This window comes from Lissotriton vulgaris, chromosome 12 (genome assembly GCF_964263255.1).
Source record: "Lissotriton vulgaris chromosome 12, aLisVul1.2, whole genome shotgun sequence".
In the NCBI taxonomy this organism is placed as follows: domain Eukaryota; kingdom Metazoa; phylum Chordata; class Amphibia; order Caudata; family Salamandridae; genus Lissotriton; species Lissotriton vulgaris.
In genome coordinates, this window is record NC_141700.1 from 62,708,554 (window position 1) to 62,723,739 (window position 15,186).

Here is a 15,186-nt window from a genome sequence, read left to right on the forward strand (position 1 = left end):
ATGGTTCAGGTCATTCCTCCACAACCGCTCTCAGAGATTCCTGATCAACGGCAACTTATCTGCACCCACCCCGGTCACAGTTGGAGTCCCCCAAGGTTCAACCCTGTCCCCCACCCTCTTTAAGCTTTACTTAGAGCCACTCACCAAAGTTCTTTCTACCGCCAACATCTCCTATCATATGTATGCGGACGATACCCAAATATACATCAATATCTCATCGCTCGAGGAGATCCTCTCCCTGAATGAGACCCTGAAACTGACTGTCCAATGGCTAGCCGATAACCAACACAAACTTAACGCAAAGAAAACTGAATTTCTCCTAATCTCCCCTTCAAAAGCCAACCCGGAGATTCAGATGTGGATCAAGGCCATCACAGCCCTGAACTGACTGCCGACTGTTGTGGACTCGGCCAAATCCCTGGACATAATTCTCGACTGTAACCTGAACATGCGAGACCACATTAACTCGATGGCTGAAGCAGCCAGATTCCACCTGAGCTACCTTTGGAAGCTGAAACCTTTCATCGATGCTCCGGACTTAAAAATGGCTGTTCAAGCTCTAGTCATCTCGGACTGGAATATGGTGGTTCCACCCTCACAGGATTACCCAAGATCTCCTTAGCACCTCTAAAAGCCTGCCTCAACGCGGCCGCCAGACTACTCACAGGTACCAGGAAATTCAACCACATCTCCCCACACATGAAAGCTCTGAACTGGCTCCCTTTAGAGGCCAGAATCCAGCTTAAACTGGCATGCATTACACACTGGGCTCTTTACACAAACTCCCCCGCTTATCTGGTACAAAAACTAGTGGTATCTGGAGGAAGCAGGAACTCCCGATGCACTAGAAACTTCTTACTCCAACCTGCCTTCTTTCAGAAAAAAATAACCTACAATAGGGCCTTCACTGGAGCAACACCAAGAATATGGAACTCTTTCCCACCTGCTATCAGAAGAATCCATTCTCTAGCTAGCACGTTTCAAAAAAGAGGCCAAAACCTTCCTCATGGGTAAATTCCTCATCTAAGGCCTGCCCTCATCCACCACATTGTGACAGATGAATCTAAGACTATCGCCTCTTCCCAGGATCACCAATTCTCCCCACCGAGAATAAGTGGGACCTTTGTTTTTACTGACTCTTACGGTGATTTGAACCATTCACCTGTATCCCCGTCTTTCCCTTCGTTCTCAGCACCCCGCCCCTGCCATCCTATCTGTTGATTATGTATATTTCTGCACTTTAAACTTTGTTTCTGTTCACCACTGCATACCTTGTAAAGCGCTCTGATACCCTCATGGGTTAAGTTTGCGCTCTATAAAACACAAAAATAAATTAATACATGATGTACATAGTGTAGTGCTTACAGTTCGAATGCATAAATACATGATGCAAAGAGTTCTTAATAGCAAAGTTTGTAGCATGTGTGAGAGAGAGATGCAGTCAGCACTTAATGCAAACAGTGCGCCACTTGCACTCTATGTGCGTGTCTGCACAAGCTCAGCATACTATGCACATAGCCCCATATTTGCTTGCTGTATATGTATTTCCTACATTACACATATGAAAGCAATGCAACATGTATGTGTATACCTCTACAGACCGAATGTGTACACCCTATTACAATGAGGCTACCCATGCAGGGGGCCCCATAGGAGGGAGGACAACTTAGTGCCACATTAGGCACAAACCCGACGGGCTAGTTTCTGGACCTCTGGGATCCGGAACTTCCGGTCGTCATTTCCGGCGTGCCGAGTGGGCGGGGGCCTGGTATATTTACCTTCCCCCGTCCATCCAAGCTTGGTCAAGAAGTGAGCAGTAGTTTTAATCCCTGTGGTAATATCGCTAGCCGGCGCTCTACTCTCATACTCGGAGGTAAGAGGGTAGCGATAAGGGTATTGTGTGGCCACAATTAATAACTGTTAATAATTATACCAATGGCCGGTAGGCGAACTCCATCATGATTACCAGCGAGGCTTTATACCAGGGACTGGCCGGAATGGGTAAACTCGTGGCGCGGTAACACCAAACAAGAAGGCCCTTATTGGCGCAAAGGGCACCATAGGGATTTCTTACTGGAAAGAGTTAAAGTAGAGAGCAGCTGCTGCAACCCCGGTGAAGCCATTGAACATGCTCTGGGGGTAGATAAGGCTTTGGTTAAAACAGAACAGTAGTTCCCAAGTTGAGTGGAGGCCAGCGAACTTTCCTACGGAACGGTAAATATGCCATTCGTAAGCACACCAAGCATAAGGGCTTGGTTCATCACTAATTCAAAATAATATCAAATCTGAAGGGTTCCGTGAATTAGGCATGGTCTCTTTAGTGCTACATCGCAAGGTTTCCCCGATAGGGCCGGGAAGCACCTGCAGAGGTAGATGTGAATTGTCCAGCCAATAGGACTGGTAACCACGAGGTAAATGGGAATTGTCTGGAGCCAGGTTTTGTTGGACCTGGGTGATGCCCTAGAATCAGCAGGGTGCACGTAAGAATGCCTGCCTTGGTGGGGGCCCTGGGTATGACGTGTGCCACACAAAGAGCTGTGGCGGAGTTACAGGGCGATCCAGAGGTTGAATGGTACATAGGGGTACCCTCTTCAGGACCAGAAGAAGGGTGCAAATGCCAAATAGCCCCAGGAAGTCCTTACGGCAGGACCCTGGAGGAACAGCGGCGCCCCGTTACTCCTTCGGGTGGTTGTAAACCTGAGCAACCGGGGGCTTGCCTGGATACGCTCCACCCCCTTAAGGGGCGTTAGTAAATGGTTGGACTGGTGGCCCACAGGATGTAAGGGATAATCCCCCAAAATGGTTTGCTCCAATTGGTTATGCCACAGTGCAATTCCGGATTTTTGCGGCGTCGGAACAGTGCCATCGAGCGCGCCGACTAATCTCTGCTCGATTCGTGAGCAAGGCTGCAGCGACTGCAGAATAACGCTTGTGGATTAATTTTAGCCCACACCCCCATTCGGAAAAAGACTTTACATCAAGTGATATCAAGTGACTGACAGCAATCAGCGTTCCGTTCACTAAGATTTTGAGGAATCATCCTTCAATCCACCGGCGCCAATTCACCCCTATTCTCGACTTTCCGCAGTATAATAGCACTGCCAGGCGCTTCAAAAGCACAAACAGGCAAATTAATACAAAGTCCTGATGATGATCCCAGTTCACTAGGAGCCAGGGATCGAAACGTCGTCGACATTTTTAGCAATTCTGTAATCTTTTCCATTGTGATAATTCTGTTACAGTAATTGTTTGTCCCAGCTTGCTTTAAATTGTTGTAATAATGCAAGGGACAGTTGGCTCCCACGTCTTTCTTGCCTGATATTCTTTGCCTTTTTCTTCTTTTCCTATTTTCTCACTCCTGAACCTTTTTTGAGTGTTTTCTGGATAGGTACAGGCTTGTACCCTATCAGATAATGAATTGGACCCCTCTGGTGGTCCTGTCTATCGATGCTTATATTTGAATAAAGCTTTTCAGGCCCGGCTGGGTACTGAAATGGTTTGATAAAGTACTGATTGCAGTCTATATTTCATTCTATTGTTCATGTTCTTAATCCTAAGGACCGTTGTTCTTTGAAAAAGTTAATTTGATCATGGTCCCTAGGTACCTCTTGGGTTCCCTTGTTACGACTTAAAAGACAGTGCAATTTGGCTCATCAGATGGGTAGGCAGCAGAGGGGCTGCCTGCCCTTGGATCGCCCGTAAGTTGACCCCCCATGCTGGCATATTTCTTATGCAAAATAAACCTGCAGCAGTGTTTTCTCCAACAACCATTGTGTCTTGTGTGCTCTTTATTGTGGTATTGCTGTGTTTGCGGGTTGGGCGTGTGGCCGATATTGGCACTATGTTTGTGCGCCTTGCTGCTCTAAGCACAGCACAAGTGCCGTTTGAAGATGAGTTACTGCATCTGGCTGCACCGAGCCCATGACACAAAGAGTGATGCATTCACCCCTCGCCTGTGTTTCTGTCTGCAATATGAGCGTGACATAAAAGCTGCAGTGAAAGGTTAGACCTCTGGTCTTTGCCAGTGCTTGTTTTAAAATGCCTCTTATCTCCCGGACACAGCAGCTCCCGGGAGAAGGACGGCGGTTTCTCTCACACTTCCTAAGGCTGCCCTGGAGCCTGCTCATCCCGGCAAGGGGTGGGGGGGGGGGGGGGCACTCCTGACTTCGGGAGCTCATTCCCGCCCTCCAGTTTAAGTTGTACCCCTCCCCGGCTGACGGGGCTCGCACCGAGCCTGACTCAGGCACACGGTGCGTTTTTGCAATGCCCGCTTGTTTCATGACAGTTTGGGCAAGGGGCGCAGGACAGAAAGTCCCGGGGTAGCGGACTTAATCACAGACCGCCCCCTCTCTCTCACGCACAGACACACAGACTCACAGACAAACACCGGCTATATATACACACACTGCCACCAGGCAGGCAGCACAGAGCTGCAGTGTTTCACCAGCAGCGCGCGCCAGCCCTCCTCGCAGCCCTGCCCCCCTGTCCTCCCCTCACTGAGAGGGACCTCTGGGGATGTGAGCACCGACCAGGGAAAGAAGGTACTGGCTCCTCCTTTTAACACACGTGCGTCTTTCATGCTGCGGTCGTGCGTGTCTGACGGGTGGTCTGGGCTGCTGTCTGCGCCGTCTGAGTCCAGAACAGAGAGTGGCGGAAGGGTCTGGAGGGGAGTGGCTGGGGGTGGGAGAGAGAGAGGGGGTATCATGAATACAGACGCACGCTAGTGTAGCAGTTTAGTGGCTGTGCCTCTGAGATTACGACGGGAACTTCCGCGGCGCTGGTCTCCTCAATTTCTCGCCGACACTCCGTGTGATCCTGGACTCATCTCCACAAAGCCCTTGCTTGTTGAATGGACCCGGCGCTGGCAGCTCAGGTAGGCGCAGCACTCTCTCCCTTCTCCTGGTTTTTGGGCGAGTGTCCTCTCGCTTTTCCATCTGCTCGTGAACAGCACGAACTCTCTGTCCTTTCGACATTTTGTGTAAAGTGTTCTCTTTGCTCATCGTTGTATTTTGCTTTGCCTGCACGTTTGAATCCGGCGCTATAGTTACACCCCTCGGAGGCCACCTTACACGGTAGCAATGGATGGGTTGACAGATGTCGGAAGATGGCCACGCTTCATAGTTACAGCGCCTAAACTCAGAGGTTTCCAGGTGCTTGCTTGTCAGTCTGGGTCTGTTAAGGGCTCTATGCAAGACCTTTCCGGGATGTGATGGGCGTTTGTTCGGTGTGAGGTCCTGCTTAGCCTGGGGGTTAAGTGAAGGTCTGCGTAGGGTTGTGTAAGAGAGTCTGCTTGGGGATATGTGAAGGTCTGCATGGGTTATGTGAAGGTCTGCGTAGGGTTGTGTAAGAGAGTCTGCTTAGGGTTAAGTGAAGGTCTGCTTGGGGTTATGAGAAGGTCTGCTTGGGGTTATGTGAAGGTCTGCTTGGGGTTATGTGAAGGTCTGCTTGGGGTTATGTGAAGGTCTGCTTGGGGTTATGTGAAGGTCTGCTTGGGGTTATGTGAAGGTCTGCGTAGGGTTTAGTGAAGGTCTGCTTGGGGTTATGTGAAGGTCTGCTTGGGGTTATGTGAAGGTCTGCTTGGGGTTATGTGAAGGTCTGCTTGGGGTTAAGTGAAGGTCTGCGTAGGGTTTAGTGAAGGTCTGCTTGGGGTTATGTGAAGGTCTGCTTAGGGTTAAGTGAAGGTCTGCTTAGGGTTATGTGAAGGTCTGCTTAGGGTTATGTGAAGGTCTGCTTGGGGTTATGTGAAGGTCTGCTTGGGGTTATGTGAAGGTCTGCTTGGGGTTATGTGAAGGTCTGCGTAGGGTTAAGTGAAGGTCTGCTTGGGGTTATGTGAAGGTCTGCTTGGGGTTATGTGAAGGTCTGCTTGGGGTTATGTGAAGGTCTGCGTAGGGTTTAGTGAAGGTCTGCTTGGGGTTATGTGAAGGTCTGCTTGGGGTTATGTGAAGGTCTGCTTGGGGTTATGTGAAGGTCTGCTTGGGGTTAAGTGAAGGTCTGCGTAGGGTTTAGTGAAGGTCTGCTTGGGGTTATGTGAAGGTCTGCTTAGGGTTAAGTGAAGGTCTGCTTAGGGTTATGTGAAGGTCTGCTTAGGGTTATGTGAAGGTCTGCTTGGGGTTATGTGAAGGTCTGCTTGGGGTTATGTGAAGGTCTGCTTGGGGTTAAGTGAAGGTCTGCTGAGGGTTATGTGAAGGTCTGCTTGTGGTTAAGTGAAGGTCTGCTTAGGGTTATGTGAGAGTCTATTCAGGTATGGGTGTTAAGCTATGTGGGGGTCTCTCTGGGCTCAGTGAGGGTCTGCTGAGGTATGTGTGAGTTTGGTGAGTTATGCGAGGGTCTTTTGGGGGCTATATAAGAGGGTCTGTTGTAGGCTCCATAAAGGTCTCTGGAGGTACGTGTGAGGGTCTATCGCAGTGTGTGAGGGTCTGTCAAGTATGTGAGGGTCTGTTGACAGTTATATGATGGTCAGTCCTGGGCTATGTGAGGTTTCTTGAGTTCTGTGTGTTAGTCTTTTGGGGGCCACATAGGGTCTACTCTTGCCATCTGTTAGTAGCCATGCTTGGGTCTGTTGGGCTGCACCAGAGTTTGTTCTTGGCTATCGTAGTGTCTTGACTTTTTTTGTTTCACGAGTCAATCGCTTCTACCAGACCGTATAATGTCTTATAAACAACACACTCCGTGGGATCACTCATTAGTAGATAAAACAAGGATCCACCAAGGTGCTGGATACTAGGTTCGGCTGCTAATGAGTAATCGTACCAGAAATAGTCCTTTGAGTGCCAAGAACTTGGTATTCCTCAGTACAGTTACGCAGAGACATTCTGTGGCCCTGAAGAAGCACTTGACTCGCGAAACATGTATTGACCAAGTATATTTTTACAGAAGAGAATAATAATAAAAAGTTTTATGGCTTGAACTTTAAAAAAAAAGGTCCTGCGTGTCTATTTTCTGATTTAATTGGTTTAGGTATATCAGTACGGGCTGATTGATATCAACCGAGGGTGCATATGTGCCGGTCTAAATGTATATACATCCCTTCCCTTGCCTTGAAAACATTAGGATTGAATGTTCAATAACCTCCCGAAATGGCACATAAAATAAAAAACAATTCAACCCACTTTAGATGATAAGACGCATTCTTCATGAACATATAAACAAAAATAAAGCCTCTTACTCATAGCTGTTCACATTTCGAGGTTAATTCCAGTGTAAGGTTTGTGGTTTGATTTGAATACCCTCAAAACACTTGAGATGTGAATGACAACGAAAAACAGAATGCAAGAAAAAGTTGAGTTTTCAAATCGACTGCTTGCCAAAACAGTCTTAAACATTCAGCACCTTAAAAATGTAAACTTCTATAAACCACGGGGCTCGATTCATAGATGATTTGCATTGAGGAAGTGTACTACAGCTGACTTACTTCTTAATTTCAGGAGTAAACAAGGAGTTATACGAGTAAATCACAAGAAAATCTTTTTTAAATCGAGTCGACTTTATACAGAGAGGCAGGTTCTATTTTTTTTAAATAAATAAAGCGTATACGTGAAAGAATGATGTCATTGCAGAACCTTTATTTAATCATTTAATGCCAGGCACTATGGATCCGGTGCCTTACACTCTGAGTTTAGCTTTCGTCATCTCCTCTACACACATTTTTAGGACGAATTGGGTGCAACTCCGGATCCATACAAATCTGTATTCTGGTGGTGTGTGCAATAGTACATTATTTTACGTACAAGAGTCTGTTTGTCCATTTTGGGGAGCAATAGAAACCTTTTGGAAAGTGTGTGTCGGATTACTGTGATTTGGGGTAAATATAGAGCTTAATTTTCATAAATAAATATATTAATTTAGTCTAGGGGTCCACAGTTTTCCTTAGGAGCATGCCACCGGCACTCCTAAATACCGGTGTTGCCGAAAAGCAAGGCTGCCTGGTCTTGATTCCACCTCACGCCTCTTTCTTCCACCCCCTACACTTCCTGTCTCTTTATCTCATGAATACCGAGGCCGCCTGGTCTTGATTCCACCTCATGCCTCTTTCTTCCACCCCCTACACTTCCTGTCTCTTTATCTCATGAATACTGAGGCTGCCTGGTCTTGATTCCACCTCATGCCTCTTTCTTCCACCCCCTACACTTCCTGTGTCTTTATCTCATGAATACCGAGGCCGCCTGGTCTTGATTCCACCTCATGCCTCTTTCTTCCACCCCCTACACTTCCTGTCTCTTTATCTCATGAATACTGAGGCTGCCTGGTCTTGATTCCACCTCATGCCTCTTTCTTCCACCCCCTACACTTCCTGTCTCTTTATCTCATGAATACTGAGGCTGCCTGGTCTTGATTCCACCTCATGCCTCTTTCTTCCACCCCCTACACTTCCTGTGTCTTTATCTCATGAATACCGAGGCTGCCGGGTCTTGATTCCACCTCATGCCTCTTTATCTGTCCATTTCTGCTTTATCTGGGTCCGAAGCAGATGCTAAAAATTAAATCCCAGTGATACAAAATAGGAGCTGGTTCCCTCCACCTGCAACCACCGGCCCAAATTAAGCACTAGCATATTGAGTAACCTGCTTATCTGTTTTTCACCTTTAGCATCTCACCATCTTTTATCTGGGACTAGGCTATGTCTCCCTTGTATTTAGACATCCATTTTTGACCCATAGATTGATATATTCTCTTAATGTTAGACTCATTTTATTTGGCCCTTGACATGTACATTTTAGGATCTGCCGGCTAGGTACAGAAAAAGTTAGAGGACAATCAGGCTCCTTGGATGCTTAAACGTTGGTCAAAATATTCCAGGCGATTGTAGAAAAGTTAATATTGAAATAATTCACTATCCACCATTTATTGGCTGATGTATGAAGAAACAAATGAACTTTTAATTGGGCGCACAAATTCCTAAAGGGTGTACTGGTGCAGAAAGAGCTAAGCTAGATGAAACAGCGGAGGAGGGCACTAGATGCGGATCAGGCCCGGTTTTCAGTCATTCTCTCAAGTTTGATTGGCTGTGAGGCAACGGAAGTGCAGTGCCATAGTTTTGGGGTGATGACAGAGAGTGACCCGCCACCGATGCGAATGTAACTGAATTTAGGGTCCTTAAGGCCCACGAGAGAAGTGGAAAGCCATGTTCTAGCAGGAAAACAGGACCTCTGGCCGAAATAGCATGATGGTATGAATAAAGCGCCTTAAAAAGGGTTTCCTTTGAAATATGTCACAGTACATCTCAAAACCCAAGGTGACGTCATCGAACAAAGGAACATTCTGGAACGCCCATTGTTGGCGATTGTTAGAGATGCAGCACTGGGAGAAGAGACCATTATATTCCCGATGTCCCCGTTAAAGGCGATGTCCATCGTGAACAGGAGCCAATGCAGCTTGATCAAGTGAGAAGAAATGGGACAAAACCTGGATAGCCATTGGACAGGCCAAGCGACGTGGTGTTTAAAAATTGAGAGCAAGGGAAGAAGATGCTGAAGGAGAACCAGGTAAAGGGAGTTGACTTGGTCTAAGTGGGTAGATACTGTAGCCTGAGCCACCTAACCCATGGTGATCAGGGTGAAGGAGGGAATACTCCCATGGAGGGGTTTGAGATGTCGAAAACAAGTAAAGACCATCTGACTTAACAGAAAAAAACGCATAAAAATCAGGATCGATCACAACGCAAAGACTGGTGACCTTGGAAGCTGCTGCAGGTGGTCGCCCAAAGCTGATGGCCACCAGGTAGAAGTCCATGGCATGGGGTTTACCAAGTACCAAGACCTGCTTTTCGTTGGAGTTCATGTTCAGAGAGCTGGTCTTCCAACTGGAGATGGATAAGACGGGGATGTACGTTGTTACAACGCATGCTTTTACCACGCATGCCTTTACAACGCAGGTTTTTCAACGCAAGTCGTTACAACGACTTGCGTTTTGGGGTGCTGGATAGTGAATAGTTTAATTTACTATTCCAACTCCAGCCCCCGTGGATAGTAGGGAAGGTGTTGGATAGTAAATTAAACTATTACCTATCCTATAGTGCCCCCCGCGCAATTCGTTGTAATGACTTGCGTTGAAAAACCTGCGTTGTAAAGGTACTGCGTGGTAAAAGTTGCGTCTTAAAGGATGTTTCCCATAAGACGGTAGTTCAAGTTTGGGTGGTTATCCACTAAGGGTGACGCGGGCGCTCGTGCAGTGCTGTGCAAATTGTGCTCCTTGGCTTTTAAAATGAATGCATTGAGTTGCTTTGCGCCATGCGAGCGCTTTCACAAAACCTACGTAAAGACACCCCCCCACCCTTTATTGAGGGACATTGGAACCATTCTGCTTGGTACTAACTTGCATATAGTCTGGATAAGAAAAAATAGTAAGTCCTAACGAATGGCCAAGGCTGTCAGAGGGGGTGCCTAGAATCAAGTTCACCCCAAGTAGTAAGAGCCATATTAAAAGACTAGCTTTTTCCGTGGGCTTTCGAATAGCTAGTCTTTTAATATGGCTCTTACGACTTGGGGTGAACTTGATTCGAGGCACTACTAGTTTTGGCAGCTGAGAGTCTAAGGTACACAGATTACAAACAATTTGCCCAGGATCACACAAGCAGGATAAGAATTTACCATTTGATCACATCCCCTGTAGTATGTGGAACTGTCAGGTCCAGCACACATCACAATCTAAAATAAACAAGCACTGCGCGGAGATGACGAGCAAAGAAAGTGCAGTTTACAAGTTCTCTTAAAAGCTTTAGTGTCTAGTGGTTAAGAAGGAGGAAGTGGGGAAACCGAAGCCAACACAAATCTGAAACTCGAGTGTGCGCAGGAGGATTAAACTCAGTAACAAAGGGTCAACAGTAATGACAAACAGATGCACGTGTTACATTAATACAGCAGCAGGCCAATCCTTGGAGCCACTCGTTTCTATAAATGTTTATTCAAAATTTGACGTGTTAGCCAGCAGCCGAGTAGGAATAGCCATGTGGCTATTGAAAAGGTGGCAATAGAAAACCTAAGACGCTGTATGAATAGTCGACCCCCCCCCCCCCCCCCACACACACACCACACACACTCACACACACACACACGCATGCCGTTATAGGATAACGTCGGGGTTATCACAAATTTGGTGTCTGCTGTTTCCTCCTGCTTTTTCCAGCAATGTATTCCCAGCTGGACACAGCTACATCCAGGGTGTGGAGTCAGGGGTCTGGAGCAGAGGAATGCACTCTTAATTTCTTTCATCTTCTGTCATTTTAATTTTTATATCATATCTAGTTTTCTATTTTAACCTTCGAGATCCGTGTTGAAATGTGCACTGGTTTATTGTCGTCTCTCGGTTCTCGTCTGTTTTCAAACTCTTTAACGAGGGCCTTTCTTTGGGAGTTTGTGGTGTATTCAAGATGTGTCTGTGTTATCCATTAATTAAATAAAATTGATGCAGAAGGTAAGAATAGGGGGCAGTTGTACTGAGTTAACGTGTAAACCTGGAGACAAGGAGCTCGATTCACAAACATGTTGCTGTGTCCTACTGGTTTGTAACCATCATATATCGTCTTACTGTTGTAGAACGGCTGCTTTACTCCTGAAATTTGCAAGTAAGCAGGGATTACTACAGAAGTAAGTCACATCTACTAATAGAAGAAACTCTGTTAACCGGGTCACGTATTTCGAAGTGCGCAATAAATTGCAGGCCTGGGTGGGTCTGGTGGTGTTTATTGTGCAGAATGCGGTCTGTATTTGTGTTTTTAAATTATTAATAACGAGCTGGTTTTCTTGCCTTGCCTCCTGTTATGTAACAAGGGTACCGGGGGCCCTGCTGCAAACATGGAAATGGCATCTTCTGGCCTTGGTTGGGTCCTATATTTGGAGTGCAGGAGGCCTCACACTTCCTTCTTCCCCGGTGCCACTGCACCTGCTGCACCAATGAAAGCCACATGTCTGCTTGCCTTTCACTCTGCCATTTCCTGACTCCTGGGTCAGTGCACATGCTAGCCTGCCTGCAGCGGGGGCTTAACCTCCATTGTGCAGCAGGTGCAGTGGTGCCGGGGACGACTGAACCTTGACTATTGCTGTATTTTATCATTTAAACAGTAGCCAGGGGAGGCTGTTTCCTTCTTTGCACTAGGACCCAAATGGCGGTGAGCACGCTACTGTTTGCAGGGGCGTGCAAGAAATGCAAATTCATCTATGCATGGTATCGCGACACTAATGCATGTCCGTGTGGCTCCCCTGCACCCTGTGTTCTAGGTGCCTTACCAGGTGTGCCAATGAATCCCTGCCCCCATCCTTAAATAATGCCTTCCACTGAGACATAGACATGCTGTGAAGATGCTCAAGGCCTGTTACTCTTCCGGGTCAGGAAGATGTCTTTTCTAATAAGATTTTTGGAGGAGTTCATGCTGAACCCAACTTTTCATGAAGAAAGTAACACGAACAAGAGAAAAACATGCATGTAGCACAGAGGAGGGCTAGCCGTATAGAAAGACCCCTTCCATCAGCCTCCCCCAGGAAGTGATATATGGGGATGCTTTCCTAGTATTGAGGCGTGCCCAGATCGTGCATTTAAAAGTCTGCACTGGTTAGACTCCTCGCGAGAGACAGATACACATGGAGGCTACAGCGCCCATCTATCTCTTCGAGGCACTTTACACGAATCCACAGGGTACCACAGATGTGCCTTCTCTTCTGGATGGTTTGTTCTTTTAGTCTGATGTTGTTTCTCTGCTTAGCTCAGGATGAGTCATACGAACTTCTCGAGTCTCTGCCACCACAGTGAGTCGACAGTTCCTCTGGTTCCCCTAAACTTCGTAGACTGCATTGTATTAACAGTTTTTAGGTCTCGCCTAGACGAAAGCAAAAGCGAAGCTTTTGCTGTCTATGCGAGACAACTTATGTTGCCGCTTTTCTGGGAATATTGTGGACATCAGACTGTTACGAGCTTTTTCTGCTGTAGTCAGGCTGTCACGAGCTTCTCCTTTGGAGATTTGACCTCGTGAGCGCGCCTTGACTGCATCTAATGGGCCGTGCGCTTCCGTGCCACTTGCTTTTCCTGCCGAGATTAGACCTCGTGAACGCGCACACATCCTCTCTCTTCAAAGAGAATGTGCACGCCCTTCAACTGCCTCTAAAGTTTGCTGTCCTCTCTCTCGCTAAGGCTCTCTCCGGGTCCTTTCCCTACCTGCCTCTCCATGCTCCGCTCTCTGTCTCGTGGGCCGCGGTGCTCCTCTATCTCTTCGGTGTCGAACGTAGAGAAGTCCAATTTTGTATATATGGTTCATGTTTAGGAAACTAGTAATGTTAGAGTGAGTACTTATCAGATATATATGAATGATTTCTGGGCAGAGTTGAAATTATGGACAAAGAAATTGTCCTATAAATGTATATACACATAATTAGTATTAAGATATCGCGTTTTAAGCGAATTCCTACATTCCCAAAATGCTCCTTGGCTATATGCAAATAAGGTTTGCACACTCATTGGAGAGTGCGTCTACCCCCTTTCACACACCCCTTTCGTTTGTGCTCCTTCCGATTGGCTTACATCGGAACTGAAAGGACGCTACAAAAGCCACCATCTTGGAAGAACTAGATACCAAGCCCAGTCAATACAGATCTACCGGTAAGAAAGCAAACGTTGCGACGTTTATCTGTTTAATGCAATTAATGTGAATTTATGAGCAAGAACAAAAACATGTTGCATTTGCTACATGTTGTAATTTTGCTTGAAATTTACATTGAACAACAGAATCAAAAATTAGAAAATTACACGGACATTTACAATACCTGGGTATATAAGTGCTTCATTTCAGTTTTGACGCAGAACTAAACCGGCGAGCACAAGACAAGATGCACCACTTTCATGACGATCGTTACACAAAAGGACCGCCTTCATTCTCATGCGTGCCTGGAAGTTGCCTGTTTGTCCCTTTTCTGTGTTGCTGACAGCCAGACCTTGCCCGCTTCTCAGACACGCCTCCACTAGTTTGTACAACTCTCTTGCATATCTTTGGCTCTCCTCCTTTACGGCGAGTACCCTGTTACCGATTGATGCTTGGGCACTGTGCTCCACTGTTAAGGTAAAATAAAATAAAATAAAAACTGTTAAATAATAATTGACGTTTTACAACGAGGAGTCACATTGTTTTCGAACTTATCTGTTTTGACTTTTTGCCCAATGTTCCTTTAAATCCCACCGAGTTCTTCTTTGTTGCATCAGGTGACCGAGGAGGCTCCTTCAGGAAAGTATATTTTTTCAACCGATTTTGCAGGAAAGAGCAGGCTGAATCAATGTTTTTCTTCAATCCGAATCAATCAGGAAATGAATTTCCCCTGCATTTTTTCCTGAAACTCTCTCTAATCTATTCCAAAACATCGGACCGCATGAATTCCCCTATAATTGCAAAGCACTAATGCGCTTCGATGCCTCTTTAGGGGTTTAACTCACAGCGCATAAGAAGCTCCCCAAACTGCTTTGTCTTGTTCAGTAGAGAAAACATCTATAATTGTTTTATTTATGCGCCGCAATGTGTTTCAGAAAACAAGAAACTTTGACTGTACCGGATTTGTTTATTATAATTAAATGCATGTATTGTGTTCTACTATTTTTGTGACTAGAATAGCCGCGTAATTAGGTCCCGATCCCCGAAATTCTGCAGGACGCGTGTTATTTATTACACTCCCGCTTTTTACTTGCCTTCTCGGACACTGACAGAAGGAGACCGCTAGAACTACTTATCCCTTCAAGCTCCGTGGCTGGCAAGTTGACATACATTCTGTGCGACGTGGAGTGCTGTTTACGGTAGCTGAAACTGAGGGCTAGCGATATCTCTGTTCCCGGCCCTTTCTGACAGTACAAATGACGTTCAAGCCAACAAAAGGAAAGGTGAGTGAGAGAGAAAGTCCTGCTTTCTGGTGGGAGCTTGGGGACGGGTAGTCTGAGTTCGTAGAAGAGTTCTTCTGTTTCCCATGCGCATGTTTCAGAACCTCAACCAGGCAAGTCTGATGCTATCTGGGACTTGCAGTCCTGTGTATCCCAGTATAAAATCTGTTCGTCAGTACACAGACACAACAGGATTACCTATTGACGCTGGATTGGGAAAGAAGAGAGCCCTTGATAATGTGCAAGATGCACCATACCACTGAAGAAAGAGTTTAGAAATCCCTGCGACTTGGGAGTCAGAGAAAAGGGATCCCATGGATACGGGGGTAAAGGCATTATTTT

General features: G+C 46.4%; 1 protein-coding gene across 2 annotated transcripts in view; it reads left to right on the forward strand.

The window, feature by feature from the left end:
* The first annotated feature begins 4,492 nt into the window (after positions 1-4,492).
* The window catches only part of TBXA2R (thromboxane A2 receptor), a 222,278-nt gene continuing 211,584 nt past the window's right edge, over positions 4,493-15,186 (forward strand). Inside the window, exon 1 of one of the 2 annotated variants that reach the window (XM_086947115.1) lies at positions 4,493-4,541. The gene's annotated coding sequence lies outside the window, so the exon portion shown is untranslated. Of the gene's footprint in view, positions 4,542-4,748; positions 4,874-15,186 lie in introns of those variants that run through there. The other variant, XM_086947114.1, reaches the window with a different exon arrangement.